The 20,498-nt window shown below is 41.5% G+C and overlaps 1 long non-coding RNA gene across 1 annotated transcript in view; it reads left to right on the forward strand.

Annotated features, from left to right (window-relative positions):
- The window catches only part of LOC147028947 (uncharacterized), a 143,144-nt gene that overhangs the window by 111,408 nt on the left and 11,238 nt on the right, over positions 1-20,498 (forward strand). The window contains exon 4 of the long non-coding RNA XR_015057779.1: positions 18,681-18,782. This is a non-coding gene — a long non-coding RNA (uncharacterized LOC147028947). The remainder of the gene's footprint in view (positions 1-18,680; positions 18,783-20,498) is intronic.

Here is a 20,498-nt window from a genome sequence, read left to right on the forward strand (position 1 = left end):
CGGGAGGTGTAACAGACTGTTTTCGTGTTCGTGCTATGGTGGTGAAACTAGAGATCGCTACTATTCCTTCCTCATTCCAGAATAGGCCCCTCCCAGTCGGCTGAGAGGAGTGGCCGAGAGCGAGGGCTGTGGCCTGGACAGGAAGTGACGCGAACGGGAGGAGCCTTTGGTCAGGGAGTCGGCGAGATAGACGTGCGTCGAAGGAGCTCACGTGTTGAGGCGAGAGATAAAAGAAAAAGGCAGTGGTGATTCGGCCGGCAGAGAAAGCGGAACCTGCACATCGATTCACCTCACGACTCGAAGGAGAAAAGAAAAGGGGACGAAAGGAGTGCTGTGTGTGAGGAACGGCCGGGTTCTCGAGGTGTGCTCGGAGTCGCTTCGAAACGAGCGAACGAAGGAGGCACCGTGTTGGGTCTGAGGGAGAGACGCTGAACCGACCTGCACGTCAGTGATTCGACTGAGAGAGGAACTGAGGGGACGAAGCGGGAGTCGGGCTTCAAGGCGGGAAGGCCGGAGAGGATACGCCGGAGCGTCTGACGGTCCTTGCTCACCTCACAACTCGACACGTTGTGATCCGCCTGCGGAACTCGGACCTCGACTGGGACCTTGTATGGAGAACAGGCCAGGCCAGGATTCGTGTGCTGAACCCTGGAGAGAGATCGGCGATCTCGCATTGTCGACGTGGCGCGGAGCCGGAGCGCGCTGAGGAGAACCGCGCACGCGGTGACTTGGGCGGGAGCTGGAGTGCTGCACCGCCATTTCTTGCTGTGCGGCACGGTCGAGCGGGAGTTCGAACCCGTGGAAACCCGCTAGGTTTTTACGAGCGACCTTTGTGCTTTTGGGACACGGTCCTCTCGTCCATGAGCCATCACCAAGTACTCTGTCTTGTCCTGCATGCATGTTTGTTTGCACGTGTTGTATAAGGCATATTTCGTAGTGATCTCCTTGGAACCTTTTAGCCGTGGTTCCCTAGTTGAGAACGGGTTGATTGTTAATAAAACCACTGTCATGTTATTGCTTGTGTTGTGATCCCTGATGTCCCCAATAAATCTGGTTAATTCTGATGAAGTTGCCGCTATGGATTAATGCGTGTCGCGTCGAGGAACGATCCGTTCAATTGGCATATAAGACCAAAATGGTTACAGACTGGTCGACTCCGCTCGGCCACTGACAAAGGCAGTCTGTAATGAGGGGTTCTATCTGCCCAACTGGTAAGGTACAGGATTATGTTGGTATCACGATTAAAGATGCGTGACCCGAGGCCTGTACCGAGCCGGCCGGCGTTATAAACTCCCGGAGACGGTGGTGGCGAGGGTGGCACCAGGGACCAGGTCAGATTCCCGCCACCCCGGATCCGCAACAATATATATATATATATATATATATATATATATATATATATATATATATATATATATATATATATAACACGATATCTCAAAAAGCTGTGGATGGATAGTTTATATGCGTGGTAAGGACGAATTAATTCGATTTTGGTAAAGATCTGAATCCGAATCTGGATATAAGAATTATTTAATTTATAGAGTGCTTATTCACAATTGAGAGATTGGGCCAAAAACGAGATATAAAATGATATTTTAAAAATGTGAGGCCCGATATGTTCTCATGGATCAGACATTGCGTGGCAGAGGTATGCGCTCTACCGAGAAGGGCGCATACATTGGGGTATGCACCCTTTTAGTTTAATTTATTGTTTTCACAATAAACTGCTATTGTTTTTTTATTTATTTTAAAACAAAAAATGCAGCACAGTTAAAAATACACATCTAATCTTGAGGAACAAATGAAATATTTTCTGCTTTTCAGTGCATTTGACCATAGGCCCTGTTCGAGCAATTTTGCATCAAGAAATCTATTTAAAGAATGTCGTTATAACGTCTATTTTTTTATGATTAGGCTATAAAAAAGCATAATATGATGCATTGTAGACTTTATTATAATCATTTTATGATTATCAAACTTCTTTTTTTGCTTTTTAACTAAATCTTTCTTTCAAATAACTTGTGAGTTTGGCTGAAAGCTTTATGAATTAGAGCTGGAAGCAATTTCTCCAATAACAACATTGCACAGGAGAAACATTAAAAATATTATCTTGCAAATTTCAACCATCTGCAAGCATTGAATGAAACATGTTTTTTTTCTTTATTAAAGAATCCAAATATTGCACATATATGGTCAATTATCCTCATGATAGTAATCAGTCCACATAAATCATAATTTGGTGAAGAGGGGCATATTGCATTTGAGGAAGCATTGCAACAGAAGGATACATTCAGTGTTCATTATTCACACGACTGTTCCGTGTGGTGACAATCTGGCCCCCATGGCTGAACAGGAATTCTGGTAGAGCACTCAATGGCAGCATGTTATTATATTTCATGAAAATATGCCTGATAACCATGCATTGATAGCATCAGACAGCAAATGGATTTGTCGCTCTCTTACAGGTAAATTCTTGTTTACTCTCCTGCAGTGCTTATCTTGCAATTGCCCCAGGTGGTTTCAAAGTTGACGAAATTTCACTCTGACTTGTTAAATCATTGTTTAACTTTGCATCTGTGTCCTCCCTGCAGAATAATTTAATCTTCCCATGAAAACAGTTTCATTATTTTCGTCTTTTCTCTGAATTTGAAGCGTTAGAACCTTAAGAGGTATCATTTTGGCATCACAGTGATTCATTCACAACTTGAATTGGTGATCAATCTAGGTGATGTTGGTGTCAACAAGGGGGATTGCAAAGTGCAAGTCGGATTATTTTTAATCATGATTTTCTCTTTAGGGTGATCAATTTTGGAACATATAATCACAGAAGAAGGTTGTTTTCTCCTTGGAAAAGGTTTGAGGCTCATACCAAGAGCTGCAACATTTCTGCATATTCTTGCAGAAATGCAATTTCATCCGGCCAGAACCATACCACATCCTAACGTTTGCAGACTGCTAGGAATTGCTTCCCTGTTTTTAAGCTAATTTTCTGAACGACAGGAGATTTCATTTTTGGTGAAGATCCGGACATTTTCATTCAGCATTCTGTCTTGTTACATTGTGTGTTGTAATTTCCACCTTCATATAATCCTCTACAAATTCAGCAGTCAAGAGGGATCAATGGTCCTTATTACATCTGGCTGAACATTTTGCCATTCGATTTGTGCACAGAGCACATGTTGGTCTATGTACATTACCTGGTGAACATCTTTAAAATAAATGAGGTTGAATGTATGTGCAGCACAACACCAGTGTTAAGAAAGTAGGGACCGATTTGCTCAAATCATAATTTCAGAAACATAATCAAAGGCTGTTGCATTTTCTTGCTCAGTTGAATCATCTCCTTTCATGACAGCAATCTCCTTGAAGGCTGTCATGTGCGAGACCCATTCCAGTCACAGTGTACGGAATATTATGATATATTTTCTGTGATTTTGATTGAACAAGATGCCTGCTGTAGATTACACAGCATTGCTGCTCTTTAGCTTTGTAGTTCTCATTTATTTTGTGGATGAGAAAGACCACCTCTTTATTCCATTAAAATTTTCTGACACGTGTGTTTCGCCCAGCTGATGTACTTCAACTGAGGTATCTTGATTAAGGGAGTCTATTCGGTAAGATCAAAATGCTTGTTTTTCCAATGAATGTTGAAGTTGCTGACCAATTTTTCAGAAACAGAGTCGAGTCTCGTGGGAGCAAGCCTGGTGTTGGCTTGGTGGTTAGGGTTGCTGGCTTAAGATCTTAGGATCCTTGAGTTCTAGCCCCTATGGACCCTAAACTAACATCACACGGGGTTGACTCAGCATGTCATCCTTCTGAGGTCAGCGAAATGAGTACCAGTGCACTGGTATAGGGGCACAGCATCAGCGGCATAGTCGCGCTCCAACAATATGATAGCCACTCGGCAGCAAAGCTATGCAAAAAAAAAAAAAGAGGAGCTAGAACATAAAATGGATCAGGATGCAACATAACAAAACAAACAGCAGAAGGAGAGTAGGGGGAGGGGGAGGACACAAAACAGTGGGGTTGAGGGACAAAGAGAGGGAGACTGAAGATAAATGATATGAGGAAGAATGGGAACAAGGGATGACATAGGGAATGAAAGAGATGAATACAGAAGCAAAGATTCAGGAGGGAAAAGAGGAAGGTTGTAATGAGGTGGTTAATGTGGATATAAAATATAATGGTTTGGGTATGGGGATTATCTGAGATGGTGCTGAATAGCTGTCTTGAAAACCTGGAGGGAAAAATGGGATTGAAGAGAATGTAGAAGTTGATTCCACATGGTGGGAGAAAAGGGGAATGAATGAATGGAGGAGAGCAGTGATGCTGGGACTTTCACCAGAAGGAGGTTGTTGACAGGCATTGTGCATCTGACAGAAACATGCTGGGGGGTTGGGACAAAGCATGGAAAGAGCAGAGGGTGCAAGGCCAGACAGGAGATGGAATAAAACAGACCACTGACCTGTCTCTGATGTGAAAGGGAAAGGCCCATCGACTCAGTTTCATCACGGGAGATTCCAATTATCTTGAAGACCATGATTTTCACGGCGTCAAGTGGAGCAAGGTGTGAGGCAAGGGTACCAGCCTAAAGGGAAAAGCTTTGTTGAAATACCCTCGTTATGCTCAATTCAATTTCTGCTCTCTCTCTTCTCTCTTCTCTCTTCTCTCTTCTCTCTTCTCTCTCTCGCCCTGCTGGTGGTTTGGTTTCTGGGCGCGGTGTCATGGCCGCCGTAGGCTCGGTGTTGTGAGTCCAGTGTTATTCTCTCCCCTGTCATTTAATATTCTCATCGGCTTTTTTTTCCTCTCCCCCCTCCGATTTCCGCTCCCACCCCTTTCTTCTCGACTCGCCTTCCCCCTCCTTTCCCCGTCCCCTTCCCCACCCACCCTCATCCGCCCTGTTTGAGTTCGTTACTCCCCCCCCCAACCCTTTTCCCCCTTGTTGTTCATAACGGTTTTGTGTTAATATTTTTCGTTCCCTTACCTTTCCCCTTTTCTTCTTTGGGACGAGAGAGAGAGACAGAGAGCCCACAGCTTGTGGTATAGGTAAGCTTCGAGCCGGTAGCCTACTCCGTTATCGAGTGCGTTCCTGTTTACCTGTATTATGGCTGTGATTTTTGTTTGGGTGAAACACACATCTGAGTGGTCATATGACCCTTCCCCTCATTCCCTCCCTCACCCCTTCCCTCACCCCCTCCCTCACCCCCTCCCCTTCCGTTCTTTGAAATCAAAGAATGTCGACACTTTCCCGCTATGCGATGAGGTCGTGGCCTATGAGGCCTTGACAGGGAAAAATGGCGTCGTGTTCGTTCCTCCGAACGAGGTCAGTGTTGATGACATTGTTACTGCCATTGGTAATATGGTTGGGTTTGAAAAAGTCTACGCAGCCTCTCGCATGAATAAACGAGTAGTTGTTTTTATATCGGATGATCATTTAGTATATGACATCGTCTTGACTGGAGTAACAACTGAAATGGTTATTTTGTCTTAGCCTCCCCTCTCGCCACAACTAGGACCAAAATTGTACTCAGTAACGTCCCACCTTTCATCAGGAATGAAGCTCTGGTAAAAGAATTATCTCGATTCAGGACCGTAGTCTCTCAGGTTACAATGTTACCTTTGCGATGCCGGAACGAGCAGGCTCGACACGTGATGTCTTTCAGGCGACAGGCGTACATTGTGCTTCCCTCGTCTAACGTTGATAAACTGCTTAATGTGGTCTTTAAATTTCGCATAGATGGACACGAGTACCAGATGTACGCGTCGACGGAAACACTGAAATGTTTTAACTGCAATGGTTTCGGCCATTTAAAACGTTTCTGCCTGAAAACTGCTTCCCCACAGCCGAGGATACTATTGTTCATTCTAATACGGCCCCACCTGTTAGCACCTGCGACCCTGTTACAATCTCAGAGAACAGAATATCAGACCCGAAGGATACAGAGGACAGTACCTCAAGTGTTTGGCACGGGTTTACAACTATTCCCTTATTAAGGAAAAGAAAAACGGATAAGAACGAACTTAACTCACATAAAGGGAAAAAAGTGGTTTTGGCTGCGAGTGAAACAACTCCGGGCTTATGTGACACAGTGTCAATGGAAAATCGGTACGAGTCACTCTCAAATAATGAAATGGACCTCCTGTTGGTAAATCAATGTGAAGGGGATTTACTCCCAGAGAAAATTATGAAAACCACAGTCAAGATCCCTACTTCTGATAAGGAAATTGAACCATTTAATGATCTTACCGAAAAAGAATTAAAAATTGTCTCCAGAACCCCCCAATCGTGCCACCAGTTAACCACCACCAACGACGACTCAATGGTGGAAACTGCTCCATCAAATACCCCTGAAGTCATACCTGAGTGTTGTGACAAAGCTCTGAAAAAAACGCATCCTGAAAAACCTGAGACAGACGCTGATACTACCAACCTCTCCCCCTCTCCTCACTCCATCTCCCCCTCCCCTCACTCCATCTCCCCCTCCCCCCTTCGACATTACTCAAGGTGGAATCAGAGCCTCCCAATTGTGTCACGAGTTAACCACCAACGACTCCTCAATGGTGGAAGTTGCTCCATCGAATACCCCTGAAGTCATACCTGAGTGTTGTGGCAAAGCTCTGAAAAAACCGCATTCTGAAAAACCTGAGGCAGATGATGATACTACTATCCTCCCCCCCCATCCCCTCACTCCATCTCCCCCTCCCCCTCTACATTACTCAAGGTGGAATCAGAGCCTCCCTCACCCCTCCCCTCCACGTTGAAAACAGAACAACCTGCTACCTGTAATACGGTATACTACAGAGTATAAACACGGTTTGTGAATTAGAAATTGAAAATTTTCCAGATAGTGCTTCTGACATGTCCGTAGGAGAACCAGATGACATCGAAGAATTTCCTACAAACAGTACTCCTAATGTCTCACCATCGCAAATCCTTAAATTCCTGAATCATACTTTTAGGAAAAGACATAGAGATATAAACGAATATTTTCTGACTTACATGGTTTTATTGAAACAGCAAAAAATATCATTCGTCGACCTAATGATTACCATTTCACCAAGCCACAGTGCAGTAGGCTTAAAAAGCACATTGTTAAAGGTAAAATGGAAATGAAATGAGGACCTGCGTGCACTTCTTTGCTTGCCACCTGTTCATCACTATGGCGATCTTTGGCAGCCTAAACATAAATGGTGGAGCAAGCCAGTCGAGGATGCTCCAAGTAGTCAACCTCATTAAACAACAGAAATTAGATGTAGCCTTTTTACAAGAAACCCACTCTACCCCAGCATCGCACAGTGTTTGGAATAGAATGATGAAAAAGACCGGCTATTTTAGTGATTCCAACTCTCGCACAGCAGGAGTTGCCTTTCTGCTTAGTCTGCACTTCTGCCCTCCACAACTTTCATTTCAGGAAATAATCCCAGGTTACCTGGCTTCCCTGGATTTTGTTGACAATAACAACGAATTTACTTTAATAAATGTCTATGCTCCTTCAAAGGGCACAGACCGCCGAAGCTTCTTCAAAAGGTTACGACTCTACATGAGGCAATTAGATTTGCAAAAGTGTATCGTAATGGGAGGTGATTTCAATTGCACCCTTCAGCCTGCACATGATCGGAATGGTGCAGAGCCTCACCCCAGATCAGTCAGACTGCTGTCTGACATAACAAGAGATTTTAGTCTTCAAGACATATGGCGGATACAAAATCCAAACACCCATCAGTTTACTTGGAGTAAAGTTGCCACAATCAGGTGGCCCTTGCCCGGCTTAATAGATTTTACATAAACTCACCCCTTATTAACCCCACTCCTACCATGAGAATTTCTCCATCTGGGCTCTCGGACCATCACCTTATCACCATGTGCTACCGAATAGGGTCGTCTCCAAACCACCAATCTTTTTGGAAACTTAACATCCCCATATTAGATAACCCCTCTTCCAATAGTGCCTTTCAAAGTGTATGGTCCAATTTAGTAGGTGCTAAGCCCCAATTTAAAGACCAGCGGTTATGGTGGGACAACACAAAGGTCCAAATTAGAAATTTCTGTCAACATTTCCGCTCTTTAAATACACAAGTAGAACGCAGAATAAAAGCGGAACTGGAGAAAGAAATTCTACAAATTCAAAGCAACCTAAAAACCCACCCTGCCCCCCCAACAAAAACTAAGACTGCATGAGAAAAAATCTCTTCTCAATAGTATAATCACTAACCATACCCAAGGAGCATTAACGAGATTACGCTGTCAACACCTTCATCTATGAGATAACCCAACCCATTTTTTTATTTTGAATCAAAATTGCCTCATTCCTTAATCACTGCTTTGAAACGTCCTGATAACTCGGTCACTACTAACCCGGTAGAAATTAAGAACGATGCAAAACTTTTCTTTTCTAAACTTTACCAGGCAAAAGATGTTGATTTAGAACTGGTTTCTCAATTGGAGGATGGTATCAGTGTTCTATCCCCCAAGCAAAAGTTGGATTTAGAATCACCACTTGCACTCTAGAAACTTTCTGCTGCCCTGAAGATCCTGAATGGAGGGAAATAACCTGGACTGGATGGTCTCCCAGCGGAGTTCTTCAAAAAATTCTGTGACCTGATTGGACCTGAATTGCTTCTGGTCTTCCGAGAGAGCGTGGAGAAGAATGAATTCCCACTAATTTGCAGAAGAGCTGTACCTACTTTGATTCCTAAAAAAGGGAATCCCTTGCTCATCTCACAGTGGAGGCCCTTTGTCCCTGCTGTGTACAGACTATAAAATCCTCTCAAAATCTTTGGCCTTACGTATTTCACCTCTGCGAAAGGATATTATACACATGGACCAAACCTACTGTGTCCCCGGGCGTAATATCCAGGATAGTATCTCTGTTATTCGAGATGTAATTGATATCTGTGAGATAAATCATGGAAGTTGTGGCCTGGTCTTCTTACACCAGAAGAAAGCATTTGACTGTGTTTCTCACACATACCTTTTTGAAGTTTTAAAATCTTTTGGTTTTGGCCCCCTCTTTCTATCACATATACAGTTATGTTATTCAAACATAATGGCCATTTTAAAAATAAACAATGAACTTGTACCCCCTTTTGGGAGAGGGGTAAGGCAGGGCTGCCCTCTTTCAGGAATATTGTATACTCTTTCTCTTGAAACCTTCTTAAACACCCTTCGTAAATCCTTATCTGATGTCACTATGGGAACTAATCCCTTCAAAAGCATCGCCTATGCAGATGACATCTGTCTGCATAAATCATGCAGAAGACATTGTTAAGATGACGAGTACCTTGGATCTCTTTGGTAAAGCATCATCAGCCAGAATAAATTGGGCTAAAACAGAAGCACTGTGGCTCCAACCCTCTACCTATCCCTTATCCCACTCTACTCCAGCATCCTTGTCTCCCTGGCAATATTTCTTGGAAAAGTGACAGGATCAAATTATTGGAAGTGTTTCTTGGTCCGGGCGATTTTGTGAGGCATAACTGGGAAGGTTTGTTGGCACGCATGGAACTAATTTTACTGAAATGGAAGAGTTTACTTTGCCAACTGTCCTACCAAGGCAGGGTACGAGTCATCAACAGTCTGGTCACCTCAATGTTATAGTCAGGTTCCTTGTGTAATTCGTTGGAATTTTTTGGAGAGTAGCAAACCTATAGATTTTTGAGAAGTTTAAAATCTATTTAAATAAAAAATGGTTTCCCATTTTTTTCAACTTTTGGAAAGGTCGTTTTGGGGTGAAAACGCTTTTTTTGAATTCCAATTTTAAAAAAATCTGAAACAATACAAAATAACCAACTGATGATGGATTACTGTTAAATGGCTAACAATGGATTTTACGAGATGATAAAATGTTACATTTTGAATGTCGGTTGCCATGGAAACAGCATTTTTGGAGTGGGATTGCCATTTTTTAACATAATTTTAAAAAAATTATATTTTCCATCGGATGGCCTAAATAATTGTTAAACATAGTGACCATGACTAATATACACATAAGCATAATGATTTTAAAGTATTGGAACAGTTGGTTGCCATGGAACCGGCCATCTGTGCAATGAAACATTGGTGTGTCTGTTGTTCAATATCAGAAAGTTGCGGCACCTTCAGTGGTGAAACGTTTGATTTCAAGTTTTTCTAGTTTGATGTATTGCAAGTGTGATCATGTAGGGAACATAGGTGACGCCACGTCGCGACGCCCTGCCATCGCCTCAGGTTACGGTTGCTGGGCGTGGCATGACGTCGTGATGTGGCGTGGCGCGCGTCCAAGCACGTGCAGCACAATGACGTCATTTTCAGTTCGCTTCGTTTATTCTCGATTTATTCATGACAGTTTACTTCGGAGCTTCGTTTCATCATATTCGGTTTTCAACACCTTTCTTCCTTTTTTCGGTAAGTTGTGATAGCCTTTGAGGCGTATGTTTCTTTTTGTCATTTTATGTTCTTCTGTATGGGGTAGGATTATGGTTTGAATGGCAAAGGGGTTGGAGGTTTTAATTGCGTTTCCTGTTAGGCTAGGAGTTGGAAGTCGGAAGATTTTGTTGCTAAACGGATCAATGGTGATGTCAGCCTATGGGCGCCAGTGAAGAAGGAGAAGAACAGAATGTACATGTCTGGCAATACAACACGAGCAATCAAGATCAGGGACAAGACAGTAAATCTAAAAGAAACTAAGGATTTGTATGGTAGACTGATGGTACTCTCTAGATCCAGCAGGGACGCTGACCAGAAGGATGCAATTGGCAACTTTGAATTCACTGTGACACCGAGGGCCCTGTTTGCACCAAATGGTAGCTTACTGTCATGCACCGACAAGTAGAAGCTAATCCACAACTTGGAGAAGTTTGCCAACAAGGAACCGTCTTTACCAGAAGATGAGCTTGATGCCACACACATGGAACCAGCACCCGCTGATGCTGTAATTGATGGCAGTACTAGCACGAAGGTCGCAGTCGTGGATGGAATGGTAGTTGTCCAGAAAATGACTAAGAAACCAGCAATGGTCGTGACAGTGAAGGACCTCAGTGAATGTTTCAATGATAGGGTGATGAGTCTGACCAGAGGCTTCGACCATGTAATTCTTGTTTTTGATACATACAAGCAAGATTCCCTCAAGAGCACAACCAGAGACAAACGACGTCAAGGAAAGACACCATTCCAATATCAGGTCAACGATGATGCCAGTATCAAACACATCACGATGAGTCGATTTCTGTCCTATGATCAAACCAAGGCTGATCTGATGGAGTACTTGGCAGAGAAAACTCTAGAATACAACCGCGATTCAACAAAGGAGGTAGTCGTTTCGGCATCTGGGCGGACGTCGAGCAACAGGGGTCTCCAATTTGAGGCGAATAACCATGAGGAGGCCGATACGTTGATGATCCAGCAAGCAATAGCTGCATCACAGCAACACACGGGAGATATTGCGCTGACGATATTCTCACCTGATACGGATGTTCTGGTTCTTGCCATAGCAAACTATCATCTCCTGCCAAGACGCATATCTATCTCAATGGCATCTAGCATTGTCAAAATCGAGCCAATCTGGAAGGCCCGAGGTGAGGAGAGAGAGCCCAGGCATTGCCAGTTTTCCACGCATTCACAGGTGTCGATAATACTGGGCGGTTCGCTCAACATGGTAAGGCAAAGTGGTTCCAGTGCTACTTTAAGGCCGATGACGACATGATAGATGCCTTTGCTATGCTCTGTAAGGATGCTGAACTGTCAGAGGACCTATACACAACTTTAGCAAGATTTGTCTGTTCAGGTTATTGTCCAAGTGGTGTCAATATTTCCAGCATCCCTGAACTTCGGTAGCATCTCTTCTGTAAGAACATGGCTGAGAATGACAAGTTACCACAAACTGTCGGTGCTCTGAGGCAGCATATTATGCGGGTACATATCCAGGCATACATTTGGGGTCAAGCAGCAATTTCTCAGCAAACATTTCTTGATCCATTAAAGAATGGCTTCCACAAGGACATGAGTGGTCAACTCAAACTGCCAACAACAGACATTCTCCCTGCACCAAAGGCAATTATCGAGATGATAAGGTGCCAGTGCAAGACAGAATGTTCATCACAGAGATGTTCCTGCAGTGCCAAGAACTTAACATGCACTAATCTTTGCATGTGCAGCACTTCGTGTGAGAATGACGAGGACTCAAACATTGAACGGCATGACCACGATAGTGATGATGACGATGGCAATGATGAGTGACATTAGAGGTAGTGATGCCAATTGGCTACAAACTCACATTTTACATTTCACTGATCACCATATTCATGCGTTACTTGTTTCAAGATTTGAAAGCAATACATTAAATAAATGGTAATTTTACAAAATGATAGCTGTTTCCACAGCAACCATTGCTCAAAATACAGATATATGTATTCTATATTAAGAACTGTCCTCTAGTTAACAATTATGCATCATCAGTTGCTTGCTTGCGATTCATTTTGAATTTTCAGAGCTGAAATAAAAAAACGGGTTTTTAACGCCAAAACGACCTATTTGACCACATTATATGCATTGAAAAAATGTGAAACATGGATTTTCTGTTTTGGTATTGTTTAAGCTTTCCAAAAATGTTGGGGTTAGCTACTCTCCAAAAAATTCCAACGAACATTAAATTATGGACACAAGGAACCTGATGGTGCAAGGTTATGGTACAAGGTTCTTGCCCTACAGCCACCATACCAGCAGACATCGTGGACAACATACAGAAATGCATCACTCGTTTCTTCTCGTCTGGAAGCACTGGCTGCGACCGGAAATCCTGAACTTACCAGTGGTTGAAGGTGGCCAAGGACTTGTGAATGTCAAGTGCCGCATCATGGCTTTCCGGCTGCGAACAGTATAGCGCTTCTTGTATGAACCCTGTTTGATCTGGAGACAACTCACCAGTTGCATCTTCCAACAAGTTGGAAAATTGAACTTTGCACAAGAGTTGTTCTTGATGGACTCAACCAAGATAGATATATCTGGGTTACCTGCTTTTCACCGAAGCCTACTCAATGCATGGCAAGCTTTAGGCTGCATAAATGGAGTACATGTGCATAAATGAGAGGGAGGGTGGTGGTATGGTGCGGTTGCAAGGAGTTGAGGTGGGGAAGGTGGATGGGTTTAAATACTCGGGATCAACTGTCCAAAGTAACGGAGAGTGTGGGAGAGAAGTGAAAAAGAGAGCGCAGGCAGGATGGAGTGGTTGGCGAAGAGTTGCAGGAGTGATTTGTGACAGAAGGGTAGCTGCAAGAGTGAAGAGGAAAGTATATAAGACGGTAGTGAGACCAGCTATGTTGTATGGTTTGGAGGTGGTGGCACTAAGAAAAAGACAGGAAGCGGAGCTGGAGGTTTCAGAGTTAAAGATGCTGCGATTCTCGTTGGGAGTGACGAGGATGGTTAGGATAAGAAATGAGTATATTAGAGGGACAGCGCAGGTAGAACGGTTTGGAGACAAAGTGAGAGAGGTGAGATTGAGATGGTTTGGACATGTGCACAGGAGGGAAGCAGAGTATATCGGGAGAAGGATGTTGAAGATGGAGTCGCCAGGCAGGAGGAGAAGAGGAAGGCCAAAGAAGAGGTTCATGGATATGGTGAGGGCGGACATGCGGGTGGTTGGAGTGTCAATGGAAGATGTGGAGGATAGAGCGAAATGGAGACGGTTGATCCGCTGTGGCGACCCCTAACGGGAGCTAGCCGAAAGAAGGAGAAGAGAAGAAGATATAATGTATATATGTGTATGTATACTTGCTCTCCCCACTGTATATATGTGTATTACATACATCAAAAATATATATAGATATATGTGTGTGTGTGTGTGTGTGTGTGTGTGTGTGTGTGTGTGTGTGTGTGTGTGAGTGTGTGTGTGTGTGTGTGTGTGTGTGTGTGTGTGTGTGTGTGTGTGTGTGTGTGTGTGTGTGTGTGTGTGTGTGTGTGGGTGTGTGTGTGTGTGTGTAGATTAAGTGAATATACAAATCAATCAGCTAGCTCATGCTTATCAAGCCAGTTGTTACTTATCAATGGTTTTGAATGGAGTGCTTGCTTGAGTGCCATACATATATCCCACCAAAATAATTGCAAGACAAGCAAGAAAATAAAATCAATAAACAAAGCAAAAAACTGCTCAAAAAGTCAGCACTATGTGAACTAATAGTGGCAAAAATTATAAAGTAAATATGGTATATAAATACGGTTTAAAAAGCTGTGTCTAAAGCCACATGGTGATTGCTCTCCAAAAACCTTGGTGTGCATTACAAGTTTGTGTCAAATGTTTAGAATTATCATGTTCTCATTATCCCTTAATTTCCGACTTTTTTGGTGGATATGTTGGTGCTTTTTGTTTATTAATGTTTTCTCCATTTTTGTCAATATAAAAATAATTCCCTTAGGTCGTACGTATTAAAATGAGAGTAAGTATTATCAACTTGTCGGTGTTAATTTAAGTAATTATATCACATTGAAGTTAATGACTATGTGAATTAATCACAACAGCATGTCCATGCCCAACTATAGATATGGGAAGGTATCGAACAAGATTAGATACAAGCTGAAATTCTACGAAAGACGGGGAAAATCTATTATTACCAATAGCTATCATAATCTCGGAATTCGAAAAATTACAGAAGTTCAATCAATTATTCTGAACTTTTACTGGGATGAAAATATAACGGATATTTTGTTATATAATATTTTTTCTTAATAATATAAAAATAAATTTAACGGAACTTTTACTTCAACATGCCATTGCTGTGATGGTCCAAAATAACTTTTCACCATGATTCAATCATGAGGATGAACTGAGTGCTGTAGCCTTTGCAATTACGATCACTAAAAACAATTTCTGTAAAATAAACACACACTCATTGGACATGCACAGAAACTAAAATTGGCAGAGCCAAAACATTTACAAAATAAATTATTTATCAACACATATTTACCAAAGCAATTCCCAAACAATAGCCTAAATTATTCATCCCAACATTTAACATTTGAAGGTTAACAACGACAAACTATCATGGAATATATATATATATATATATATATATATATATATATATATATATATATATATATACATATATATATACATATATATATATATATATATATATAGCATGGACAGAAGACAACCCCTTCACTCCAATGGAATAAGGTAATAATGAGAGCTCTTCATCTCTCTCTAGAGAAATATTGACATCAGAAAACAAAACTTACAGATAAACAACACAAATTAAATGTTGGGAGCTCCTTTCTGTTATTGACTTTGATAACCATGAACAGTTTGTGAATCTCAATTTGGGCTGGAAGGTTGAGAAGACAAAAATGAGGGGAAAAGGTGGCTACTGTTTCCTCTATTGAAATGTCACAAATTGCTTGTTAAAGGCATTGCTTCCAACACCAACATGCTTTGAAGCAGAATCACTGCCTTCAAAGAACTCTGACATGATGGAGAAACTGCATGCTTGTAGGGCTCAGTCACATGCGTTATCAACCCAGTCGTGCCCCCGTACATCCTTAATTTCAGATGGTTGTACACAAATGTCCTAGTCAGAGGTTATCTCATTATGCTCTGTATTCAACATTCACCAACTCCACCTTGGGCAAATCACACTCCAACAACAAACCCTTCTGGTTCCGGGTCTCTGCACATTGGATGTTGGATCGTGCAGTTACTCCTTCCAGTTCATTAAAGCTAAGTTTTCTGGAACAGATCAGTCATGTCTTGCTATCATATTTTCATCCCAGTGTTGCCGTTTTGTCCAATTTTCCATGTTAAACCGTACCTTGTATTGTCAAATTTGTGTCCCTGGGATTGTCTGGCCTACTCACTCATGTCTATCCCATGTATTCAATCACAATCACAAGATTCAACTTGGCCATAAGGGTGTGGTTCATTTATTTTCAAACTCCAGAACATTGCATACCATCACATCATTTTCACCTCACTTACATTGTGACTCTGATCTTGAAATATCCAAAGTAGGTTACAGATACCAAAGTGCCTCACCTGTAAGAAGTTGTAAATATGTGCAGCCAGTTTCCTTCGAAGTAATGTTTACCCAGATGCTTTAAATCAATTAAATCCCAGCATTTTTGTCCTGATATATAATCTTCCATCAAAGTCAAGGTAAGATCAAGATGAAAGACAACAAGGTGAGATAATTACACAAACATGCATGATCATATTCAGCAAACACATGAAACAAATTTGATAGAACGAAATGATATACATCAATGTTGTGCATACACTATCAATAAATTACGTCACTCATAATATTGACTCACATTATCTCAGAGCAGATATCCCTATAAATGGTGTATGACAAGCTTGGTGGCATTGCTACAATCAACCCTTTTCTTGTTACTTTAAAAGTCAATATTTATATTGCACTTTTGCATACATCAAAAACAGATTCATGCATCATAATGTTTTGTAAAAGTTATGCTTTTGCACATCTGAGAGAAACCCAAATACTGATGAAATTAGATGGGCACTCGGTAGAGTGCACACCTCCACCAGGCTGATTAGTTTACGTTTTGTATCCTACTAGTTGGCCGGATCTGGATTTGGACCTGAACTAAAATTTAATTGCCTTGTTATTGTCACCAAACCAACTCATCCACCGAGTTTCGTCCGAATCCATCCATAATTTTTGAGATAGTGCTATATAATCGTTTCAGCCCAATCACTCAATGGTGAAAAATCACTTTAAAAATCTCGGATCCTTATCCGGATTCGGATCTTCACCAAAATCGAATCCATTCTTCCTTGTTTACACACCCAACTTGCCCCCCCAACTTTTGTCAGAATGCATCCACAACTTCTTGAGGTATTTTGTTCACAAACAAACAAACAGGTGTGAAAACATAACCTCCGTCCACCTTTGTTGGGCGGAGGTAATAAACAAACTACTCCCAATACTAAGAAATAGATATTCAGCAAGACCATGCCACAGGTGTTCACTATATTGATGTTTTCAGGTACGACCTCCAAATTTCCTGCAAGTAGAATGGAAATTATTGTCCAAGCTATTACGTCCCACTTTAAAACGCTCGATGATTGTTCACTGCTTTCTTTAGTATGGCATCATCAACTCCACCATAAGTTTGCAATTAATATTGGGAAATTAAACTACCTTCACAAAAACTGTGCAACTTTTGGTTCTCCCCTTTAGAGCTCAGTAGCTTGCTTGAGTCCACTACATATGAGCAGAACTACCACAATATCTCCATGACAGTCATCCAGTAAATTGACGTCACCATCCATGTACCATGATAAATTTTCAGGAAATAGTATATCATAAATACATATGTCTAAAAATAAAACTATAATTTTCACGAGACAACTTTTTACCTTGCTGAATTAATCAATAAGCCTGAGGATTAGATAAGGATGAAATATTATGTTACAGCTTGAATAATTTTTAATGATGAGGAAATATATTTTTATACAAATTCAAGGCACATTGGTTGATGAATGAGGAGACACGTACGTGGTACATTGACAACATCCTGAAAGTGGGTCGGCCTACACACTTTGCCATATCAAGCAATGGAAGAAAGAAACAGGAAAAGCTGAGAGTAACGAGTGAAGGAAACACACCTGCAAGTAAGAGTGGAGGGTTAAGTCAGGTTAATGGGGGTATAATATAGATCACGAGTCAGGATGGGGCATGACACAGGCACTAGTTGCTTGAAGCTTTGAAAGGAAGGAGGTAATTGAACGTTCTCCAGAGGCATTTCCAAGGTGTTGTTCAGGGAGATGGTTGAATGCCTGAGATATGTCCAGGGAAACGGTCCTGACCTCTTGTTTGTGATTTAGGGCCTCCATCCATTGCAGAAAGAAGAGTAGCAGCATGTCCCGAGTTGAGTGACTAGGGCAGAATCCAAAGTGATGGTCAGAGATAAGACTATTTGAAAAGAAGAAAGATTTGACATCAGCATAAATGATGAATTTCATGACTTCGCTTTGAATTTAAAGTAAGAGTACTGGTCTGTCGTGGAGAAAATGAGTTTTTGTTGTGGCTGGGAGTGATGTTTCCTGACATCCAGGCAGACAGGAAGCGGCCATCGGAGAATTTGAATAACAATTATTGATGTGAACATGTAAATAAAGCAACAATAAATTTTCATATCGCTAATTGAAAGGGCAAACACCGTCATATTAGTTGCAATTCACATTTTCTTGCATTTATATGAGAATGCAAATGTAAAAATTAATTTTCATCATTGTGTTCCAATAATGAGATATTTTCATCTCTTGAAACCTGCACCCCACAACCCAGTCATGTTTCATGAATGCATGGTGAGTGACACTTAATATCATAAGCGATTGAAACAATTATTGTTGCCGCTGACTTTTTCTTCATCGAATGGGAAATTAATACTGTGGCTCAGATGACACTAGTGCTGAGCATTTAACCAAATTAATATTATAGAATCAAGACATGTTGGTGTGAAACAATCTATTATTATCATACAACTGGCAACAAACTATATCAGCACAATCTCGCTCATTACAGAGGTATGCAGCTCTGTGTATCATCACATGCCACACTGTGTTGCTGTGAATGTTAGTTATATAAAGTATCTGTGGGAATATTACAGAGCATCAAAAGAGATGCTTGTTTGTGTGTTTTGAACGTTGAAAGTCTGATACATTTACTCTGTTCTTACACAGAATTTACTGTTCTTACACAGAACAGTAAGAGCACAGACAATCCCCATCGGTTGGCATTCATGTGGATGAGGAAACTCCTTCGGAAATGCCCTGCTGAGTGCGGTGAGATAGGCGGCACCATTGATATTGCGTTGCTGGTACCCAGAGTGCCCGGAAAGTGACGGCACTTCTCCCAAGCTCAGTGGCTGTGTTTGGCTCGTCAAACACGACTGTGTTGTCTTTCATGTATTTGTCTGTATTTATATATGTGTGAGATTTACATGTGTGGCAGCTCCATGATGAATATTCGATCCTGTTAAAATAAATAAATCAACACTTTCCTCTCTATCCACCATGAGTTTGGCAAAGCATAAAAAAACAGTGATCCAGTAACATATATTAGATTTGCTTTGCATGTGTTTTTCATTTAAAAAAACTGGAATTCAGTATTTTTGGGGAGTTTTCACAATGATTTTATTATCGATGCTGCTTGCCTTAAAAATATGGGATTCATGACAGTTCGCAAGTGACACTAGAAAATTCCATAACATTGAATATAAATGCAGTGAGATGAGCAGTCAAAAAAAAAGAAGTATATTTATTTTGGATAACATATTCCTTAATATTAACAACAATTAAGAATATATACAATGACAGAAATGTATCATACCTTCTAAAAATGAGTGATTGTTTAAAAATAAATGTATTATTGTGACTTTAAACTTTCAATATCACCACATAAACAGTTCCAGATCTTTTTGTAATGTTTTATTGAAGTTGTTTTCTTGTGTAAGTAATTTAAGTGTAAATTGCTTTCGAAGTTGCAGTCCGTATCAGTTTTTGGCCAGAATTGATATTAATATAGCTGTATGGACAATAAAATGTAAATTGAATATTGATGAAAGCAAGACTAGCCAAATGAATGCAGGAGGCACCCGCAGTACAGGTGCATAGCATATCAAAGGAAGTTCTTAAAAGCGTTTTTTCCTTTGAAATCAGTGGGGTTCCACCTTATTGTATGCCAATTCAAAGCTCCTCAGCAACATTGGCCTTTTGAGTAACGCAGCAGAAAGTGTTTCAGACATTTCAAAGCCAATTCAACAAACGCTCCCAAGCCTTCTTCCACTGCTTCTGTCGCTGCCTGCATAATGAACTTATGCCTTTCCAGAGGAAAAGCACTGGCAGAGCGATTTCCATGTTCTCATTGTTATGACCTTCTGGAGGTGACCCTACCAACCTGGTCATTGCTATGGCTTAAGGGTTAGACCCAGACAAAACTGAACTGCAGCTGGTGTTGTGTTTGCATGAACAGAGAGATTGTCAGGCACCATAATCCGAGCCACCTGGGTTTATTTGATTACATGACAGCTGATTACTCATTCCTTCCATTCACAGATGAGATATGTGGGTGAGTCTTTATCATTTATATATTGATGGCTTTCGACATTTACACATGGGACATGCTTGGGAATTTCATTGATATTCATTTCTGTCTGCGCTGTCGCTGATGATTTGCCAATCAGCGATGAATACAGTCCAGTAGCTGAGGGGGTGTGTAGCATTGGGATTCTCACATGTGTGTACTATTTGTGAACGTCTTTACAGCTGTGGAGGAACTCTGAGAAGGGTTTGAAACTTCAATATACCTAATTACCCACGCGGCAAAGCTCCCGGGGAATTCACACCCTCGAGGGACCTCGAGCGGAACGAGCCGTTACTGTGCCCGAACCGTGTGTAACCCGAGCGGAGGTTAGCAAGGCCTGTCAGTCCAAATGAACAATTTACTGCCTCGCTATTTCTCAACACACACTGTGCTAAGCCAAAGAAAGAAACACAGAA

This window comes from Eptatretus burgeri, chromosome 4 (genome assembly GCF_056783735.1).
Source record: "Eptatretus burgeri isolate ZD-2024b chromosome 4, Ebu_testis_v1, whole genome shotgun sequence".
In the NCBI taxonomy this organism is placed as follows: domain Eukaryota; kingdom Metazoa; phylum Chordata; class Myxini; order Myxiniformes; family Myxinidae; genus Eptatretus; species Eptatretus burgeri.